At 34.7% G+C, this 19,942-nt stretch overlaps 1 protein-coding gene across 3 annotated transcripts in view; it reads right to left on the bottom strand.

Annotated features, from left to right (window-relative positions):
• The window catches only part of MGAT4C (MGAT4 family member C), a 1,003,641-nt gene that overhangs the window by 595,925 nt on the left and 387,774 nt on the right, over nt 1-19,942 (bottom strand). Inside the window, exon 8 of one of the 3 annotated variants that reach the window (XM_073900560.1) lies at nt 17,211-17,255. The exons of the other annotated variants lie outside the window; for them this stretch is intronic. The gene's annotated coding sequence lies outside the window, so the exon portion shown is untranslated. The remainder of the gene's footprint in view (nt 1-17,210; nt 17,256-19,942) is intronic. 3 annotated transcript variants of the gene reach the window in all.

Genomic DNA, 19,942 nt, shown 5'->3' with positions numbered 1-19,942 from the left:
CAGCATTGTCATTTAAATTAAAATAACACACTTAAATATGACATAATAGTATTTATTCTCGAAAAACCTCAGAACTAAGAAGGGACCTTTGTTAAATCCTTTTTGAAAGCAAGCTGGTAATCCATTCAGCCTTAAATATTACTGATGTGTCATGTCATCCTTACAAAAGCATTCTATTTTTCCACTTTTTCCTTAACATCTTCTGGTATTATATTCCTTGCTCTTTTTCTAAAGCAAAACTGCAGAAGTGTAGGATTTAAGTTTACTGAGAATCAGTACTTCGTTAACCTTCATTTTCCACAGACTCATCTTCTCTGACATGATTCACAAACAAAATTATTATTTTATGAAAAACAACAAGAATCATAACAAGGAACCCCTTTGTTTCTCCACAAGTGTTTCGGGAATTAGAAACAGGAAGCAGTATGCTGTAAGAATACCTCTGAGCAAAAAGTTTCAAGTATTTTCTCTGAGCTGTCAGGAATTTAGCACCCGACCACTCTTTCTGAATCAGATGTCCCTAAGCAAAGAAACAGCAGTTTTTCACCCAAACTGACATTTGGTGAGCATTTATCCATCTAATAAACATTAGCCAGATCATGTGAGTTAAAAAAAAAAACTCTTAAAAATATGTTATCTCCATGCAAACTCACTTTTACAGAGTTAAAGCCCAACAAAACTTTAGCCAGACCCCCATTGTCAACAGAATCAACAGAAGCCTATAATGAATGATTAGGTACCTAGTGGTAAAGGGATATATGATGCATGCATTTAGGAAATATTTTGATCATGGAATATATTGAAATTGCTCTATGTTCCTGCTTGATGTCGATTTCTTATATTTTATCAAATATACTTCCACAGTACAAAAGGAATCAAATCACTGAAGTATAGTCTATAAAATGCACATGGTGGAAACTGTGTTGCAAATTATAAAGTAAAATTTTAAGAGGAAAAGGAGTGTATGAACTGAGCATAAAATCAGGAGTAAGAGCTAAGAGCAGAGTCACTATGAAGCCACAGGAGAAGGGGATACTGGAATGCACCTGTCATGTAGCAGATGCATGCTAGACTTGGCAGAATCAACACAATAATCAAGGGAAAATCTAGGCCAATGTGTAAACCTTGAGTTTTAATTTTGATCTAGTAGGACAAATGGTCGGAGATACAAAGACCTAGATTGAAAAATCTACAAATCACTAGAATTCACATGCACATTTTCTGAATAAGCAGCAAATCAGATCACAGCTTAACCCGGAGAAAGAAGATTTCAATGTCTAAAGTGGTAGATGTTTTCCATAAGGATTTAGATAATAAATATTTTAAGCTTTGCAGGCCATTTAGTGTTTGTTGTTACTACTCAAATCTATGCAGTGAGGATGTAATCATAGACAATACATAAATAAATGAATGGGGCTATGTTCCAGTAAAACTTTATTTATAGACCCTAAAATCTGAGTTTTCACATTATACAAAATATTCTTCTTTTTATTACTTTCCAACCATTTAAAACCATATAAAAAATACTTCTTAGTTATCAGGACACACACAAATAGGTGCTAGCTAGTTTTGACGTGAGTGTTGTAGTTAGCATATGATCTAGAGAAATAAAACCCTTGTAGTAAGCGAGCATTGCTGGGAATTTGCAAAATCTGAGTTGTTTTAGCAGGACTTTTCTAGTCTGATATTTGTTTTCAAGAATCAATAGCATCAGCAACTTGCAGTATTCTAATTCAGTTTTTCTGACATGAAAGCCTGTGGCTTAATTTAGTGACAAATAAAATGTTGAACTTAAATAGATTTGGCAGATTGTGCCTAGGACTATTTCTATTTGTATTTTGCTCCAACCATTATAAAGTTATCTTAGACACTTGACAGATATTTTAAAATAATTAGCCATATTTTTCTATGAAATACATATAGATCAAATATATGTCTAAATATATGGCAAAATGTATACTTTGTCATAGGATAGTTAGCAGAATTTCAGGCTTTGGTGCTAAAATGAAAATAGCATATCTAATTTTAAAAAGAGGACATTTACATTTTCAAGGTTGTATATACAGTGGTTAAGGGGATGGTCTATAGAAACAGACTGCCTGGACATAAATCAGAGTTGGGTTACTTCTTACTGTATGATTTTGGTCAGGTTACCTAAACTCTGTCCCTCAGTTTATTCATCTACAAAATGGAGATATTCCATAGAGTTCTTTTGAGATAACCTATGTAAAATACTTAGACTAGGGACGACACAAAGGAAGCTTTATAAAGTTGTTTGATTTGTTATCATTATCAGAAAGCACCCCCGCATGTATCATTTCCTCATTGTCAGAAACTCCCTTTAAGGAGCCTGGATTGCTCAATTGGTTAAGTGGCCGCCTTTGGCTCAGGTCACGATCTGAGAGTCCTGGGATGGAGTCTTACATCCATCTTGGTCCCTGCTCAGTGCGGAGCCTGCTTCTCCCTCTCCCTCCACCCCTCCCCTTACTCATGTGCACTCTCTCTCTCTCAAATAAATAAATAAAATCTTTAAAAAAAATAAAGTCCCTCTAAGTAAACAAAATAGTACACACATACATGCATATGCACAATTTTGGCTAGCAAAATAATTAGGTGATCCAGACAAATGTGGACTTTATGTGAACTTTAACACATGTTTTGGTCAAATTTCAATATGACAGTAATTTCCTACTCATATTCTTCATTTCAATCTGAAAGACAGCTTATTTTATAATATAAAAGAATATTTAATCTTTAGAGGGTATAAGAAGAGATAAAAGTATATCTTACACTAAATACATACTTAAATAGTTATTTCAATATATGGATTTGAGCAAAAAGAACATTATCAATTTGTTACCTTAATTATACTGAAAATTTTGCCTGAAAGGATTAGGGTAATTTTATTCCACTGACAGGTTACTCTTCCTATTAGTTATATGCCTCTCTATTCTAATTGAACATTACATGTGCATTTTTAATTCTAGCACAATATTTGTATTCACTTCACATGGAAATTCAATGAGAGGTTAAGAATAAAAGCAACTGCTCCCTAGTTCTATACTTATGAATTAGTCTTATGGTAAGGTATTTTGAAAATCTGATTGTAGTTTCAAATTAAAATATTTATATATGATAATTGACATCATTGCCACTAAAGTATAAAACATTGTCACCTTGTCTTTCTGACCTTTGTAAAAATAAATTCTAAAATGAATGCTTATAAGATTAACATCATACAAGACCCAATTTTTGAGGTACAAACAATAAAACAACCACAAAAACAAAATGCAGTAAAAAATCCAGACAATCTATAAAATGCAAAAATATAAATATAAGATACACATTCTTTTCTTTAGCTTCTTTATATTCTTTTTAGGATGGAACAGATATAAATATTTACACAAGGCACATTTAGCCCCACTTTGTCTTCATTATAACCTATTAGGTATTTGTTACTTTTCCTGTTCTTAAGTGAGAAAACTTAAGAGAATTTAAAAGAAAGCCTATGCCATGTCTTCAAGATTGTGTTGCAAATATAGGCCACAGTGAGAATCTAAATGCGGGGTTTTGAATACGAGTCCAGGTCACTTCTCACTACACAAAAGATGACCTGCACCCAATTACTGCGGCATAATCTGATGATGCTATTTTTGTCTGGCACCACTGGGGAAAACACCTACTGAATTTTCAAAAAGTGGAAATTACCTTTTAGGTCCTAAAGAAATATTTATTTTAAACATTTTTTTGATAGAAATCTTCTCAAAGACTATAACACTTCCCTGTCTTCTTAAAAATAGTTCACTAAAGGGCATTTACTTTTATCATGATGAGTCACTACCTCCATCTTGAACATCCATTACCAGATCCTGTGGTAAAGCTGTGCTTGTCAAGCTGTCAGCTGTCATGATCTGCCATCATTCTGCCTGTATCTAACAGCCTTCTGCTCTGATTCCTCTCAGTGACTCTGGGTCAGGGAATCAGATGACCAAGGCTTTTAAAGTTTATATTATAAAGATTCTCAGTTTTCTCAACTGTAAAATGATGTTGCTATTCCAGACCAGTGGTTCTCAACCCAGGCTGCATATTTTAATCACTTGGCTACTTTTTTACAAATATCAGTGCTCAGGTTCCACTCTGGGAGATTCTAGTTTAATTGTTCTAAAATGGAGCCTCATTATTGGTAATTTTAAAAAAGATTTTATTTGTTTATTTGAGAGAGAGAGAGAGAATGCACATGCGCATGAGTTGGAGGGGCACAGAGAGGGAAGAAGGACAAACCGACTCCACGCTGAGTGTGGAGCTCTATGTGAGATCATCATGACCCTGAGATCATTACCTGAATTGGCTGCTTAACCTACTGAGCCACCCAAGCACCCCCATCATTGGTATTTTTTAAATGACTCTAAAGTGTTTTGTTTTTCAGCCAGAATTGTGAAATATACTATTCAATGATCTCTAAAGTATCTTTAAATCTGAAACACGTTGTTGTCACAGTAGAATCAGTAAATCTCTAAATGAAGGGTATGCACTGCACTCTAATTGTTTCCAGCTTAGCAGTGTTTCTTCATCATCTTATGTACATGCCTCTTCACTTCATCATCTGAAGCTGGTGCACAGTTCTGCATAGTTAGGCAAAGGGTTCCTACCTGCTGTCAAAACTACTCAGTATATCTCCTCTATTATTTTCCCCAATTACCCCCTGCAATTCTCCAGCTAAATACTTAGAATAGGTTGCAAAAACCTAAATAATAAATGTAGCAATCTAACATTTTCAAAGTGTCCCCATATATATGTTTATATCTTCAATATTGCAACAGATTACTGTGACTATTATCTTTCCTTGCTTCCTTCTTTCTCCCACATTTTTCTATTGCTGTATTTGATATTTATAGAGATTTACAAAACTCCATTCCAGTGGAGTTCATAGGTGAAGATGAAAAACTAACAAGTGAACAGACATTTGTAATTGATGTGATAGAGATATTGTAGATTCCTATAACAGTGCAGATTGGGGTAGAGCTAAACCAACCTGGAGGAGGAGGCTATATAAGAATTTCTAGAGGAAGCAAAGGTCAAGTATAATCTTGAAAAACTCACCTAGATGAAGAAGGAAAGGGTCAGAGGAAAGATATTCCTGATCAGGAGGAAAGTATGCAAAGTTAAAAAGATGTAACCATGTAGAGTATTCGGGGGGGGATTTACAGTATGCAGTTCAATATGAGGGCTGGATAGGGAAAAATGGAGTAAAGGATAGAGACATGAGTCTTGAAATAATCAGTTAAAGATGAACTTAAATGTCCTGCCAAAGATGTTACATTTTTACCATAGAGACAATAGGAAGGCATTGAAGAATCATAGTGTGCAAAGTAAACACATAAGTAATTCACATTTCATATTCATGTTTGAAGCATTAGAACATGATTATTCTATAGCAATATTGCCATTTACAAATTTTAAAGAAATAATGATGATACATCCTGATTGGAGATTGATAATCAGATGAGAAATCATTGTAGTAACCAAGAATAATCAATGATTTTTTATCTTTTCAGAGAATCTGCGTGGATGGGTTGGCCATTTACAATCACTGAGGCATGAAGTATAGAAGTAGAAGCTAAGAGGATGAAAAAGGTAACTTCCATCCCAGCTTGTCAATGTTGACCATGAGACAGTCAAGTGAATACATTGCATATGTACATATAAAGGGCTTGAAGCCAAGAGAGAACAAGACAGAGCATATACATATGGAGAAACAAGTCTATAGGATATTTGAAACTATAGTTCCATAAAGTGAATATAGAGATTAAGATTAAAGAACAGACTCTCAGAAGCATAAATATTTAAAATTCAGGTGAAGGAATAGGGCCCTGTATGGAGATAAAGTAGAAATAACTAGAAAGGTAAGAGAAAAACCAAGAGAGACTGATGTTAGGTAATTGATCTCCAATAGGATAATGTTTCTACAGTGATGTGACAGAGGTTACCGGTCAGGCTGCAGAAAGTTGAGGAATAAAGAGCATGTGAGGTAGTATTTTTCTTAAAAAATAAAAACACACACACACAAAACCCTACATATACTTAGTTATAGGTTTTTCAACCAATATTTAATTACACAATTTCTTATTTGAGAAACTATGTCATCACTCATAATGGGCTTCTTGAATTAAAAAATAAAAACAGCTTCTGTTTCCAACTATTTCTCATATTTATTAACCCCACCTATCTCTAGCTACAGAAATTCCAGTCACACCTCCTGTTCTATCATGAATCTCCTATTAGATACTGAATTGCAAATTCTTAAGTTGGGAGTTAGTACTAACTGCATCTTTCATTTTCTTTGTAAAACCTCAAAAGACAGCTGTAGAGCTTTGTACACAATGGCTACTCGAAAATATACTCATTAGATTTACTCTTCTGTTTAGTTAAGGAATAAAGAATAAGGTCAAATCCTCCTAATTCCATGCCATCTAGAATAAGTTTTAAAAAATAATTGATAATATAAGCCTTTGGAAGCATTGTGCAATTTCATGGAGATAATGAATATATTTTGTTTATAGAGAAGATATTAAGGACTGTAGAAAGTTAAATATATTTTTGTCAGGGTAAAAGGGATAAAAATAATAATTCCTGAAGTATTCTTTAATCTGCTGTAAATATATTACGGTACAAGGAATTAATGGTGTTCACATAAATTTAATTTTCATGGTGTTAAGTAGCTGATGTACAAGTTGGTCACTAGTAAAACAATGCTAAATGGGATAGGTAAAATACTAACAGTTATTAATTTATCCATGTTAATTTATAATGCTTTAGAAAATAAATGGTTAGAACTGTTAAGCAGAAGACTATTTGTCCTCTTTTCCCTAATATTTAGATATTTAAGTTCTCCAGTGTTTATCTCTTGGAGCTTTTTCTTCTGTCTTTACACTCCCTTCTCCCAAAACAGCATCCCGTCCCAGGATTTACACCCTGAATGTACACTGATGACTCTTAAATTATGAAAATCACCAGTCCTGAACTCATCCTGAGTTCTAGATTTGCTTATACTTCAGCCAACTTGATTCTCCCATTTAGGTATCTCTGATGACAATCTCAAATATCCCTTGATTTCCCCTCCACACAAAAGGGAGAACAAAGCAAAACAAACAAACAACCCATTCCTCCATTTAGTTTACCCATTTCTGTAAATGGCACTACCAACCTCGCAAATGCTTGGCCAAAAGCATAAGACTCATGCTTTATTCCTCAGCTTGCCTTACCTCACACTCCCACCCCCTACACATGATGGCTCAGTGGGCCTGCTGGCTCATCACTTCTATCACCACTGCCTAGCTCTGGTGGCATCATCCATCATCTACCTAATTCAACAACCTCCAAGCCACCCCATTTCCTCTTTTGCTTCCCTTAAAGCTTCTCTAAACACAGTAGCCACCACGATCTTTATAACAAAAACATGCCATGTTGTCTTCTTATTCAAAATTCCCCAATTACTTCTTGTAGTATTTAGTATAAAATCTGAACACTCTGATCTACAAAGACCAACTTTATGGCCTTTTCATGGTTCACATAATATTCCAAATTATTCTCTCTCTAGGACCTTTGGGATTGATGTTCCTTTTGCATAGAATATCCTCACCTCATTCAGGGCTTTGATTATATGTCACTAATTCAGACAGATTTTCCTTCTTGCATTCTCTTGTACCCTGACTCTGAAGTTATTTTTTTCCTTCTCTTTTTTTTTTTTGTCTATCTCCCCTCCTAAACATAGGCCCCTCCCAAAAAGTCAGATAACTTGACCAAATGCTTAGTATGCTGAAGATTATTTGACACACTGTAGGTGATGTATAATTACTGCTGGATGAATGAATACATGCAGGCACAATGCATTTGCTGATTGCTAATCTATTTTTAATAACATCTAGGTGATTGGGTTATAGTATTTAAATTAACAGTTGGAAATTTAATAATGTGTTGCTTTTTACCAAGCCCTTTCACAGGTTATCTCATATGATGATCACAGTTTAAAGAGATTTAAATATCTTCACTTTACAAATGAGAACAATGGGGCTAAGAGAGGTTAAAGAACTTTTCCTAGGACCCACATCTATTCAATTATTGGGACCAGGGAGGATACCAGCTCTGATGTACTTCCTGACTTTATACTACCTTCTCGCTGGCTGAGCTTCAGGACTAATGTGCAATTGTTTGGTGTTTAGTGCAATATGAAAGATACATGGAGTGTAATTCTTAGCCATATGGTTAAATAGTTTCCTAGACAAGACTGCATTTTTTTTAAAAAGCGAGCTCTTCAAATAGCTTATCCACTAAGTAAACAATGACTTAGAGACAAAATGATAATTAGCTTACCTAATTTTCCTGGTGTAGAAGTTACATTCATAGCTAGGATGTACTGGAGGTAAATTAATAACCATGCACTTGAGCTAGAATGAGACTGATTATTACTGAATGTGATAGGAAAACCATTATGTGTAATTTATGAATTTTAAGATCCTATAATATGTTTCTTTTCATTTCTTCTTTCTATTGCTGTGAATTTAGAGCTGTTTGAAGCCAAGATTTCGGGACCAAACAGGAAAAGAAAGAAACCTTATTTGTTACACATCTGTAAGCACTGTTTTTCTGGCGTGTGATACATTATGCTCATGGGAATATTTGTGCATTCCATTTCCAAGGTGGTGTTAATTTATCTCAAAACCTCTTTAGCACATGTGGTTAAAAAATAAATTATGAGAAAGGACCTATTTCTTAACAAATAGAAAGTAAACAATACCTAGAAAATCTTGTGATATATGTGGTTCTATATACAGATACTGTATTATCCATGCAATATTCTAGCATCATATCTTTTAGAACTTAGATTTCATTGTGAATTTGGCAGTAATAGCTTTTATAACAACCATATCGGGACGATCTAGGTTGCCACTGATGTGATAAAAATATATGCTATATACAACAAAGGTGCAAATTATAGAGCTTGATTCAAAAGAGGAAGGTCGCTTATGACAAATTATAGGTTATGACATTTACAATCTTGGTGTAATGTGAGATTTTCCTTTTGCATAGCATGTTTACATTAAAAGCTTACATAAACTGTGCCCTGCTAATTCTATTTTCTTTTAATTATAAATGATGGTTTAAGATAATATCCAAATTCACTCACTGATTCATCAAACACTTGTATGTCTATTGAATACTGTAACAATTGCTGGGAGTAAAAAGTTAAATTGTAAATAATCAATGCTTTAATGAAATCTATAGCCTAGTAGGAAAAAGAAAACAATAATTATCACGTGGCTTTCCATCCACCTAATGACTGCTGAGAATACTGGTATATTCTGATCTATTTAACAATTACACATTTTATTATAAATTAACACATTAGAATTCTCTTATATAAAATTTTTATGAGGTTAGCGTGTGCTCACACATGAAAGATTGATTACCACTTAGTTTGGAGGCAAAAATCAAGTTTCTGAGTTTTTACAGCTGAGTTCTAGAACTTGGAAAGTAGAAATTTGCTGAAGAAAAATGACAAAATCCAGGCAATTTTACTTAGTAATGCTGTCATTCCAACTCATCTTCTGTTGTTGTGTTGTTGTTTTTAAAGATACATTTATTTATTGGGTGCCTGGGTGGCTCAGTTGGTTAAGCGACTGCCTTTGGCTCAGGTCATGATCCTGGAGTCACTGGATGGAGTCCTGCATCGGGCTCCCTGCTCAGCAGAGAGTCTGCTTCTCCCTCTGACTCTCCCCCCCCATGTGCTTTCTCTCTCTCTCATTCTCTCTCTCTCAAATATATAAATAAAATCTTTTAAAAAAAGATATTTATTTTAGAGAGAGAGCATGCGAGCAGGGTGGGGTTGGTGGGGGAGAAGGTTAAATGGAGAGGGAGAGAAGCAGACTTCCCGCTGAATAGACAGAGCCCGGCTGGGAGCTTGATCTCAGGACCCTGAGATAATGACCTGAGATGAAATCAAGAGTCTGACCTTCAACCAATGCTTAACTGACTGAGCCACCGAGATGCCCCCACCTTACCTTCTTTAAAATACAATCAACATGTTTATAACGTAAGAAGACACAAATGGCAGTTGGAGCACCCAGAAATGTTCCTCCTCAATGGACTGAAAACAAAGATTTCAGATTTTTAATTTAAGTCTGAATGTAGGTATATGCTTGTGTATGTAAAGCAGCATCACAAGCTGCAAGTGTACTTCTAATGACTTACAAAAATCTTTTATCATATGTGCAAGTAATATAGGCATGTTTAATTATTAATTTTAAATTTCAGTGGGAGTAAAAACTGGCAATTGATAGGAACTACCATTTATTAAATGGTATGAAATCTGATTTTTATTCTAAATGCACTATTTCATTTAATATTTTACTGATATAATAAATTCAATGAGAGAAAGATTTCTTTCTTTTATTTGTTTATTTTTTTGTAGTTTCCAAGCTAGTAGACTACCTTGAATATAAATATTTGAATGATAAATTTCCAAGGTTAAAGGTAATTAACTTACAATGAAATTTTCTAATGTCAAATTCTTGCCTAGACATTCATCAATCTTATGTAGAAGGAGGAAGCCTTAAATCACATTTATGAAAATCATCATAACAAGGCAAAATGTTTTGCCCAATGCTTTCTATGACTCAAAACCTTACATTTTAGGAAGATTTTGGAAAGTTTTCAGGGCAGTTCAAGAAACTATTTGTTTTAACTGTAACAAACTTCAGATAATTAATGAGTGTCTTTGTTCATGCTTCTATGACAAATTGTCAAAGACTGGATGGTTTATAAACAACAAAAGTTTATTTTTCACAGCCCTGGAGACTCAGAAGTCCAAGATCAAAGCTCTGGCAGATTTGGTCTGGTGAGAATCTGCTTCCTGGTTCATAGATGGTCATTTTCTCCCTGTGTTTTCAGATGACAGAAGAGTCAAGAGGGCTCTCTGGAGTCTCTTTTATATGGTCACTAATCCCACTCATGAGGGTTTCATACTCATGAACTGATCACCATCCAAAGTTCTCACTTCCTAATACCATCCCATTTGGGGATCAGTATTTTAACATATGGATTTGGGGAGAACACAGTCAGTCCATAACAATAACTATAAATAATAGTTAATAATAAATAAATAATAAAATAAAACTATCTTTTCCTTATCTGAACCATTAAATAAGATCTATATTTAATGGGCGCCTGGGTGGCTCCATTGGTTAAGCGACTGCCTTTGGCTCAGGTCATGAGCCTGGAGTCCCAGGATGGAGTCCCGCATCAGGCTCACTGCTCAGCGGGGAGTCTGCTTCTCCCTCTGACCCTCCCCGCTCTCATGTGCTCTCTCTCTCTCTCTCATTCTCACTCTCTCAAATAAATAAGTAAATAAAATCTTTAAAAAAAAAAATCTATATTTAAGAACAATCTTGAACCTTCTCACTGGTAGGTGGTATATTTGGCTCTAGTTGTATTTTTCATAATTAAACATTTGTAATTTAAGCTCTCTTCATCAACAACTACTATGACAACTAGATGTGGGAGGCCAAACTTGAGGGGAAAAAAAGTTGCTGATTACATCACAATGTGAAGTGCTATGCTTCCATTTCAACAAATTCAAAATCTGAGCTCAAAATGAAACAAATTAATGTAAAATGCTCTTACATACATCATAGAGAACAAGTCTATAGTCCATGTACTACAAAGGGAAAGATTTAGCAAATATACTTTATAACAGAGAAACTTCCGTTGAAAAGTTGGACTTGGATTCACTTTTCTCTCTAGTTACAATTTTAGGAGATAGGAGGAAAAATGAGCTTATCTGAACATTACCACCTCCTCCCACATTTAAACACTGGCTTTTTTTTTAAAGATTTTATTTTATTTATTTGACATAGAGAGAGACAGAGTGAGCACAAGCAGGGGGAGTGGCAGGCAGAGGCAGAGGGAGAAGCAAGCTCCCCACAGAGAAGGGGGAGCCCGATGTGGGACTCGATCCCAGGACTCCGGGATCATGACCTGAACCAAAGGCAGCTGCTTAACCAACTGAGCCACCCAGGCACCCTAAACACTGGCTTTTAACCAATGTCCTTTATTATAGAGGGCTGGCACTTAGAGAGATTGCTCCAATTTTCCCCATTTTGCTGGGTTGGAAGAACAGTGTGATGTTTAAGAAAGTCGGCTCCAGGACCTTGACAGTCTGAGTTTGAGACTTGACTCTGGACTTGTTGGCTGTTGTGACTTGGGGTGAATTGGATAATATCCCTATGTCTCAGTGTCCCTATGAAATGGACATAAGAATACCTCATAGAGTTTAATGAATTAAAGATACAAAAAACAAACAAACACTTAAGAGTGTTATTCTAGCACAGAGAGAAGATTCAATAAAAAAATAATTGTTTATTTGCTTATCTCTTTCTTCCTTCCTCTTTCCTTCTCCCTGTCTCTCTCCTCCGCTCCCTCTCCTCCTCTCTCTGTCTCTCTTTCTCCCTATCAAGTTTTCCAAATCATAAAATGGGTCTCAGGAAATTTTCAGAGAATATGAACTTTACACAGTCAGTCAGCATCCCCATATCTTCAACGCTGTACTTGCTAGGTTTAAATCTCATTGTCTATCCTTTTAAGTACAACTTCCCACCTCCAGTAAACAGACTGCCATGCCTACTCTTCTTTCAAAAACTCAACATAAATCCAAGCTGAATTATGTGCTTCAGTGAAGATGAATGGTGCTGGAGAAATATTCACCATGACGCTAATTTGTCTCACATTGGATCTATGATCACAGATGTGGAGTGAGCCGCCAGCACTGACATGATTTTCTTATAACATTTCCCTGGTTACCCCACTCTCCCATTCACTTGAGTCCTTTTTCACATATTTTATTTTCTTCAAAGTTATAATCCTTCTCCCTTTTCCTCATGCTTAGAAAACTTTGCTTCTTTGGTGATTAGGGGGAACACAAGCAGCAATAAACTTTTGTGTCCTTGATACCTCACAACACAGTAGCACCAACAACTTCTGCATCCTTCCTCATCTACATACTCCCTTTCTTCCCTTGCAGCTGGTGATCTACTCATCGTCTTATCTAATGCCAACCTCCACTTGTGCCCCTCATTTAACATCCTAATTTAGTCATGGAATTTCCTTCTACAAATGTTCCCTTTTCTTTCTGACATCACCACATCTTCCCTCCGAGCAGAATGATTTCTAAAAAATGTCCCAAGTGAATTAAAAGAAAACTCTATAAACAGTTCCAACACTCCCTAATTGTCTGATCCATTATAGAAAATGGCTCAAACATATTGTCTGCATGTGCTGTGTGCACTTCTTTTCTCTCTTTGCTTGAAAAATACTTTAATCATGATATCTTTCCCATTCCTTATCTGGAAATATTTTTGCAAGGTCTTCTATGATGAAAACATTACCAAATCCAATAACATTTCTCAATCTATGTACTTTATAACTTAAAACAGATCATTACATGATATGTCCACATTAATTCCACACATCTACTCGTCCCCTCACATCTCTGGATACTGCTTTTCTCATTTTCTTTGCTTCTTCATGATTCCGACCCCAACCTCTAAATACTGGAATTCCTAGGAGTCAATCTTTTAATCACTTGACTTTTCCATCTATAACAGCTCCTAGCCTCATCTAGTTTAGTGGCTTTATATTACCATTTACAGTAATGATTCTGAAATGTATATATGATATCTGAAATGTATTTCAACCCATTGTTCTCATAAATTCTAGATCTGTATATTCAGCTACATACACTGTATTTCAAATTTAATGTTTGACAATAAACTTTGATCTTCATCAACTCCTACACCTGATCTTTATTCAGTATTTTCACTGGTATAATAAATGGCAAAATTTCTTCCTCAGTTACACAGGCCCTAAACTTTAAAGGCCTCCTTGATACTTTATCTTCTATTACACTTCATATTCAATCTGTTTAGAGGTATTACTAGTTCTTACTGGTGAAAGGGTACAGAATATGTCACACCAAAATGTGCCATTTTGGCATATTGATTATTTTGAATTAAATTTACTTAAGAAATAGTCCAAGAAGGACACTTTGACCCTCCTTTGTCTCTCTGAAAGCAGGAAATAAATCTCTCATGTGGAAGATACCCTCCTTATAAGAACAGGGTAGAAGATGTCCTTATCACCAGAAATAGGAAAGTTAGGGCTGAGAAGGCTATATAAATAAAACTTGTTACTTCTTTACCAATTTAGTACCCTAAGTCTCATTTTGTCTTGTCACTTCTTCACAAATTTTGTTTCCTTGTCTAAAAGGTATGAACACTGCCTGCTTTGGTCATTTCTTTGACTCTCATATTTTTATGGGGCTCCCATACATACGAAATTTTATTCTCTTGTTAATCTGTTTTATTTAAATTTAATTATTAGACTAGCCAAAGAACCTAGAAGGGAAGAAGGAAAAATTTTTCTGCCCCTACACTGGCAATAAAGGACTAGCATGTTTTGGAACAATCCTCTTGATGAGAGCAACTAGAATAGTTGATAAAACAATATATGCTTTAAGGCAAAGTGGAGTAGGGCGCCTAGGTGGCTCAGTCAGTTAAGCGTCTGCCTTTGGCTCAGGTCATGGTCCCAGGGTCCTGGGATCAAGCCCCACATCCCACACTGGGCTTCCTGCTCAGCCGGGAGCCTCCTTCTCCCCCTCCCCACTGCTCATGTTCTTCCTCTCTCCCTCAAAAAAATAATAAATTTAAAAATCTTAATTAAAAAAAAGGCATAGTGGAGCTACAGTGGCAGTAAGAATTAGCAGAGTCAAGATCAGGGAATGGAGAAAAACAAAGGGAAGTAAGCCCAAAATTCAAACTGATTTTCTCTCTGAGCTACAGTTTCCAAAAGCAGTGGGTAAGATGTTGAGACACATGAGCAGAATTTCTTGACATCACTGTACTGAAAGCATAAAAATCGTCAATGAGGTAGAGCCAAGAAAAAGACACCCTAGTAAGCTTTATGTTGGAACCCCAAATGACTACATCCTAGGGATATGAATGAACTGAAATAGCCAACATGAAGTAGAACTGAAGCCCAGTTACCAATCAATTCAATTTGTAATTGGATTAAGGTGATCCTTCTAGGGGCACCTGGGTGGCTCAGTTGCTTAAGCATCTGCCCTCGGCCCAGGTCGTGGTCCCAGGGTCCTGGGATCGAGCCCCACATCGGGCTCCCTGCTCGGTGGGAAGCCTGCTTCTCCCTCTCCCTCTGCTGCTCCGCCTGCTTGCGCTCTCTCTCTGTCAAATAAAATCTTAAAAAAAAAAAAAAGGTGATCCTTCTATATTATAGCTGTCTTCTATAAGCAAAACAAATCAAAATATAACATTATCTAGAGTCTCAAATTATCTCCACAACTTTTCATATACTATCTCTGACATTCAGCACAAAATTACCTAGCATAAGATACACAACACATCAAAAATTTAAAAAAATAAAAAATAAAAATGAAACAGATAAAATGCCTATAATAGAAACATAATTTATAACAAGTTGAGATAATAGTTATTATAAATGTAGGCTTTAAAATATTTATCTTAAAAGACAAAACAATTTCAATAGAGAATTCTATTTCTGCATATGTATAATTAAATGACAAATAACTGAAAATGTAATAATTTAAGATATCAGTGGATTGGCTTACCATGATATTGGTCATAACTGAGGTGATAATTATTATGTTGAAAGAATAGAAAGAAACATTCCAACAGAAGCATGAAGTGACATTTTAAAAAAAAATAGAAAATAAACAAAAAAATTATAAATGATATGTGGGCCACAGTAGAAAGGCCCAAATACTCATAACTAAAGTCTTAGTAAAAAGGGAAGAAAGAAAATGGAGCAGAAGCAATATTTAAGGAAAGGACGTTTGAAAGTTTTAAATATGAAAAAACACATAAAGTCAATAATGCAAATAGTATAACTACAAAGAAAATCACACTTGTTATATAAAGTAAATTCAATATATATACTATATATTTAATTATATATAATACATATAAAATATCAAAAACATAACAACTATTTAGAAATGTCTAAAGAAAAATGTATAAGGCTGCTACAAAAAATGAAATCATTAAGGAGAAATATTATAGACATAAATAAATGGAAAGATGTATTATGTTACAAACTGGAAGACAATATTGCAAAGACTTTATGTCTTACCAATTTCTTTCAAATTTAGTTTAATGTATTCCTTTCTCCTCCAGGAATCTTATTTCTGACATGAAGCCCTTTGAAGCCCTCTCCATTTTGTTTTAAAAACTCTTTAGTTTGTTTCTTTTTTTTTAAATTTTTTTGGGGGGCGCCACAAATGGTAATCTCTGAGGTATTTAGCTGATAATGGCATCCATTCATTATTCTTTGGCTTCTATTCTGAAACTTGGAGTTTAAAAAAAAATGCTCTGTATAGAGAAGTTGAATCACTATGTTATATACCTGAAACTAATGTAACATTGTGTGTCAATTATACTCAAATTAAAAAAAAAACATAAAAAAAGAGAAATGCCCCCCTTTTTTGGGAGTGCAAAACCAAAAGAGAGAACATTTTTAACATGTTGCTTCCAGATTCTTCTGCCATATTTAGTGTTTCTGAATTTCCAAACAAACTGACCAAAGATCTACCTGTTGTACTATTTCACCCTTTCACCTCTTCCTTTGTGAATATCAAATCAGATATGTTCAATCTCCTTTTTCCTCATCTTAGGTACCACCCTCTACTTTAATTATTCTTAGCAAGCTAGTCTTTTATTCTGCTTCTATTGTACTTTTTATAAATGACATTTCCTATATGTTTGAAATAGGTTTTGAACATGACAAAACATGAAAGGCCATCATTAAAACTATAGATTCCTACACATAACTTTTCTTTAGGATTTTCAAACAATTATGCTCATCTTGATATGAGGCCATCAGAGCTGCAAAAATATTTAGAATGAGTTATTAGAAAATGGGAACTGCATCTTTTGTAACACCTGCACAAATAGCATATTACCAGTATTTGAATGGTTTGATGATTTTTTCCTTTGATTGATAAGTCAAATGAGATACGTCTTTCAAAATTGTACACCACTAATGAAAGCATGCAAAGTCAGGGTTACTTTCAGAAGTGATTGCCATGTTCCCATTCCAGTAGGATTTGAATTTTTAAGAGTACTTACCTATCAAAAAGAAGTTGTCAAGCACAATATGAGTTAACCAGAATTCTGTAAGATAATTAGAATGAACACGTAAAATCCAGAAGAATCCTCTCAAGTGTATTGCTTCATAAGTAAGCTTTAAGAAAGGGCTTTTGAGAAATGTATTCCTGGTGGCAAGCCTATCCCCTTTTAGAAGTGAGTACAAAAGATTCAGTGAAAGTACTTTGCAAATGCCAGTGCCATTTATATGAAAATCCCATTTGCAAGAAGGGAATGCAACAGGATATTTTATTTTATTCTATGTTATTATTTTATTTTTTTAAGATTTTATTTATTTATTAGAGAGAGAGAGAGAGGGAAAACACAAGTGTGGGGAGGGGCGGAGGGTCAAGCAGATGCCCCACTGAGCTGGCAGCCTGATGTGGGGCTCCATCCCAGGACCCCAAGATCATGACCTGAGCTGAAGTCAGCGCTTCTCTGAGCCACCCATGTGCCCCTAGGATATTTTAGTTAATCCATTAAACCTAAATTCATTTTCTATAGCCCAAAGCTGTGGTCTCCATACAACTTTCCAATTTTTATTTATCTTCCCCAATGGGTCTGCTGAAATCAAAATAACACCGGCCATGTGATGTTCTGATTAATTAACACCATTCTCATGGGTTTGGTTTATATGAATCTACTATACAGAGAGAAATCTGATTTTGAACCAAGTGGATTTTGAGACTATAGAGAGAAGACTACATTCCAAACTATGGTATATTAACCAAGTAAATCTTAGGAGACAACCCTGTGACTACCCTTTCTCTCTACTATGACTCATTTAATCTCAGATTTTACAGGAGTTGGTTGATAAATTCTTACTATACTGAATTAAAATAGTACAGAGATTAATATAGTAATTCCTATGTACAAGAGAGTATCTCCTTTGGTTGGCAATTCATCCAGTCCTCTGGGAAATTCCATGTGCTCTACATAGGTGATTGGTTATATAAAGATCATGACCTGATGTGCAATATGGGTCAGAATTTCCCACATGTATTAACTAGAAATTATCTGCAACTTTCTCTCTATTTGAAGCCTCATGAACTTTTCATGCAGTTTGCCTTTATAATCTTGGCCTTTTACTATTCATATATATTGAGTGTTTCTACAATTTTAACTATATAATGATATTAAAATGTAACAGCCAGGAAATCATAGATAGTTGGAAAAAATGGAACCTAAAGTTTATTTAGTCCAAACTTCTCATTTTATAGCTGCAGTATGATTGGGAGATGACCCTTGGGAAAATAAATCAGATAGATCCTGATTCCCATGGCATGAGACAAAATCACACCTAGAAAAATCAGAATGAGGATTTATCCTCCACAGAGCTACACAAATGAGAAGTCATTAACCAAAGTGTCTCTCACTCACCCACACCTTCCAGTACTTATGACCATTACTGATTTTCTCCTTTATAAAAACAAAAAACATACAAAATAAAACCAAAAAATAAACAAAAACCTAAAAAATTCACATGATAATTTTCATTTAAATATAAACTTTTTACTAAAAGCCAAAAGAATGATTCTGTACTTAAATAATTATGATGACAATGGCAACTACAAAATCTGCAACACATGTGGTAAAAGATTCAATCCTTTAAATGGAATGAGCTTTTATAAAGAAAAAAAGGAAAAACAATCTCCTTAAAAATGTAAATCAGGTATAGATTAATAAAAAATTCATAAATGGCCAATAAATATGTGAAAATTATTTAACCTTACTCATCCTGAAATACATGCAAATTTTCCAAAATGGGTTTTATCATTGTGGTTGTTGTTTTACCTAACAGATTGGCAAAAACAAAAATATTTGTTACCATTAAGCATTGGTAAAGATGTGTGGCCATGGTAGCTCTCTTATACTTTTGGAGGGCAGGTAATAAAATGCAACCTCTTTGCAGGATGATATGGTAATACCTATACATAATTACAATTATACATTCATATTGAATTTTATTGGGATTTTAAAAAATGTTTTTTGGAATACTAAAAAAAAAACTTTCAAAAGTTGCTGGAATAAGAAACACATGCCATAAGTATGTACAGTCGGGATATGTGCTGGGGTAGTCTGTTGATTTATGTATGAGTGTCACCTAAGTTCATTTCAATCACATTTAGTTTATTCACTTGGTTTCATTCTGAAGGAATGAATTCATTCTGATCATTTTGTCTGTGGTTGAGAAAATTGAACTCTAACAGATTGCAGTCCCAGAAGAAATTGCCTAGTGTTAGAGCTGCAAGTAATTGCTAAACTCCCACATGCCTCAGGGGAGAAAGTATGTCCTTGATTAGAAAAACATGCAAGGAAAAAGAGGCAGTAAGCTTGTAGTTAATGGGCAAGATAGTATTCTCTGTTAAGAGCAACAAGGCACATTCTTCTCCATTTTTACTAACTAGAGAATTAATTTATATCCCAAAAGAAATGTTAAAATTCTAATCATTCTTCATTAAGTAGGGATTCTGCATCTTCTCATTACCATACAGAAGGGCAGTTTAATTCAAATGAGGTAGATAAATAAATCCAAGGGCCTTATTTAAATTTATTTAATATATCATTATTAATATATAATATCGAATTATATACTTCTGACAACACTTCCACAAATTAAATAGGATAGTTTACTGTTCAATTATGATGGATCCTACAGTCAGAAAATCAATATGCTGTTACAATATAAGCCCTTAGATTGTTTCTAGTGTACC

This window comes from Callorhinus ursinus, unplaced genomic scaffold, assembly GCF_003265705.2.
Source record: "Callorhinus ursinus isolate GAN/ISIS: 27379988/994484 unplaced genomic scaffold, GSC_fseal_2.0 scaffold14, whole genome shotgun sequence".
Classification (NCBI taxonomy): Eukaryota; Metazoa; Chordata; class Mammalia; order Carnivora; family Otariidae; genus Callorhinus; species Callorhinus ursinus.
The sequence above is the reverse complement of the archived record's forward strand: the minus strand, read 5'-3'. Positions and strand labels throughout refer to the sequence as shown.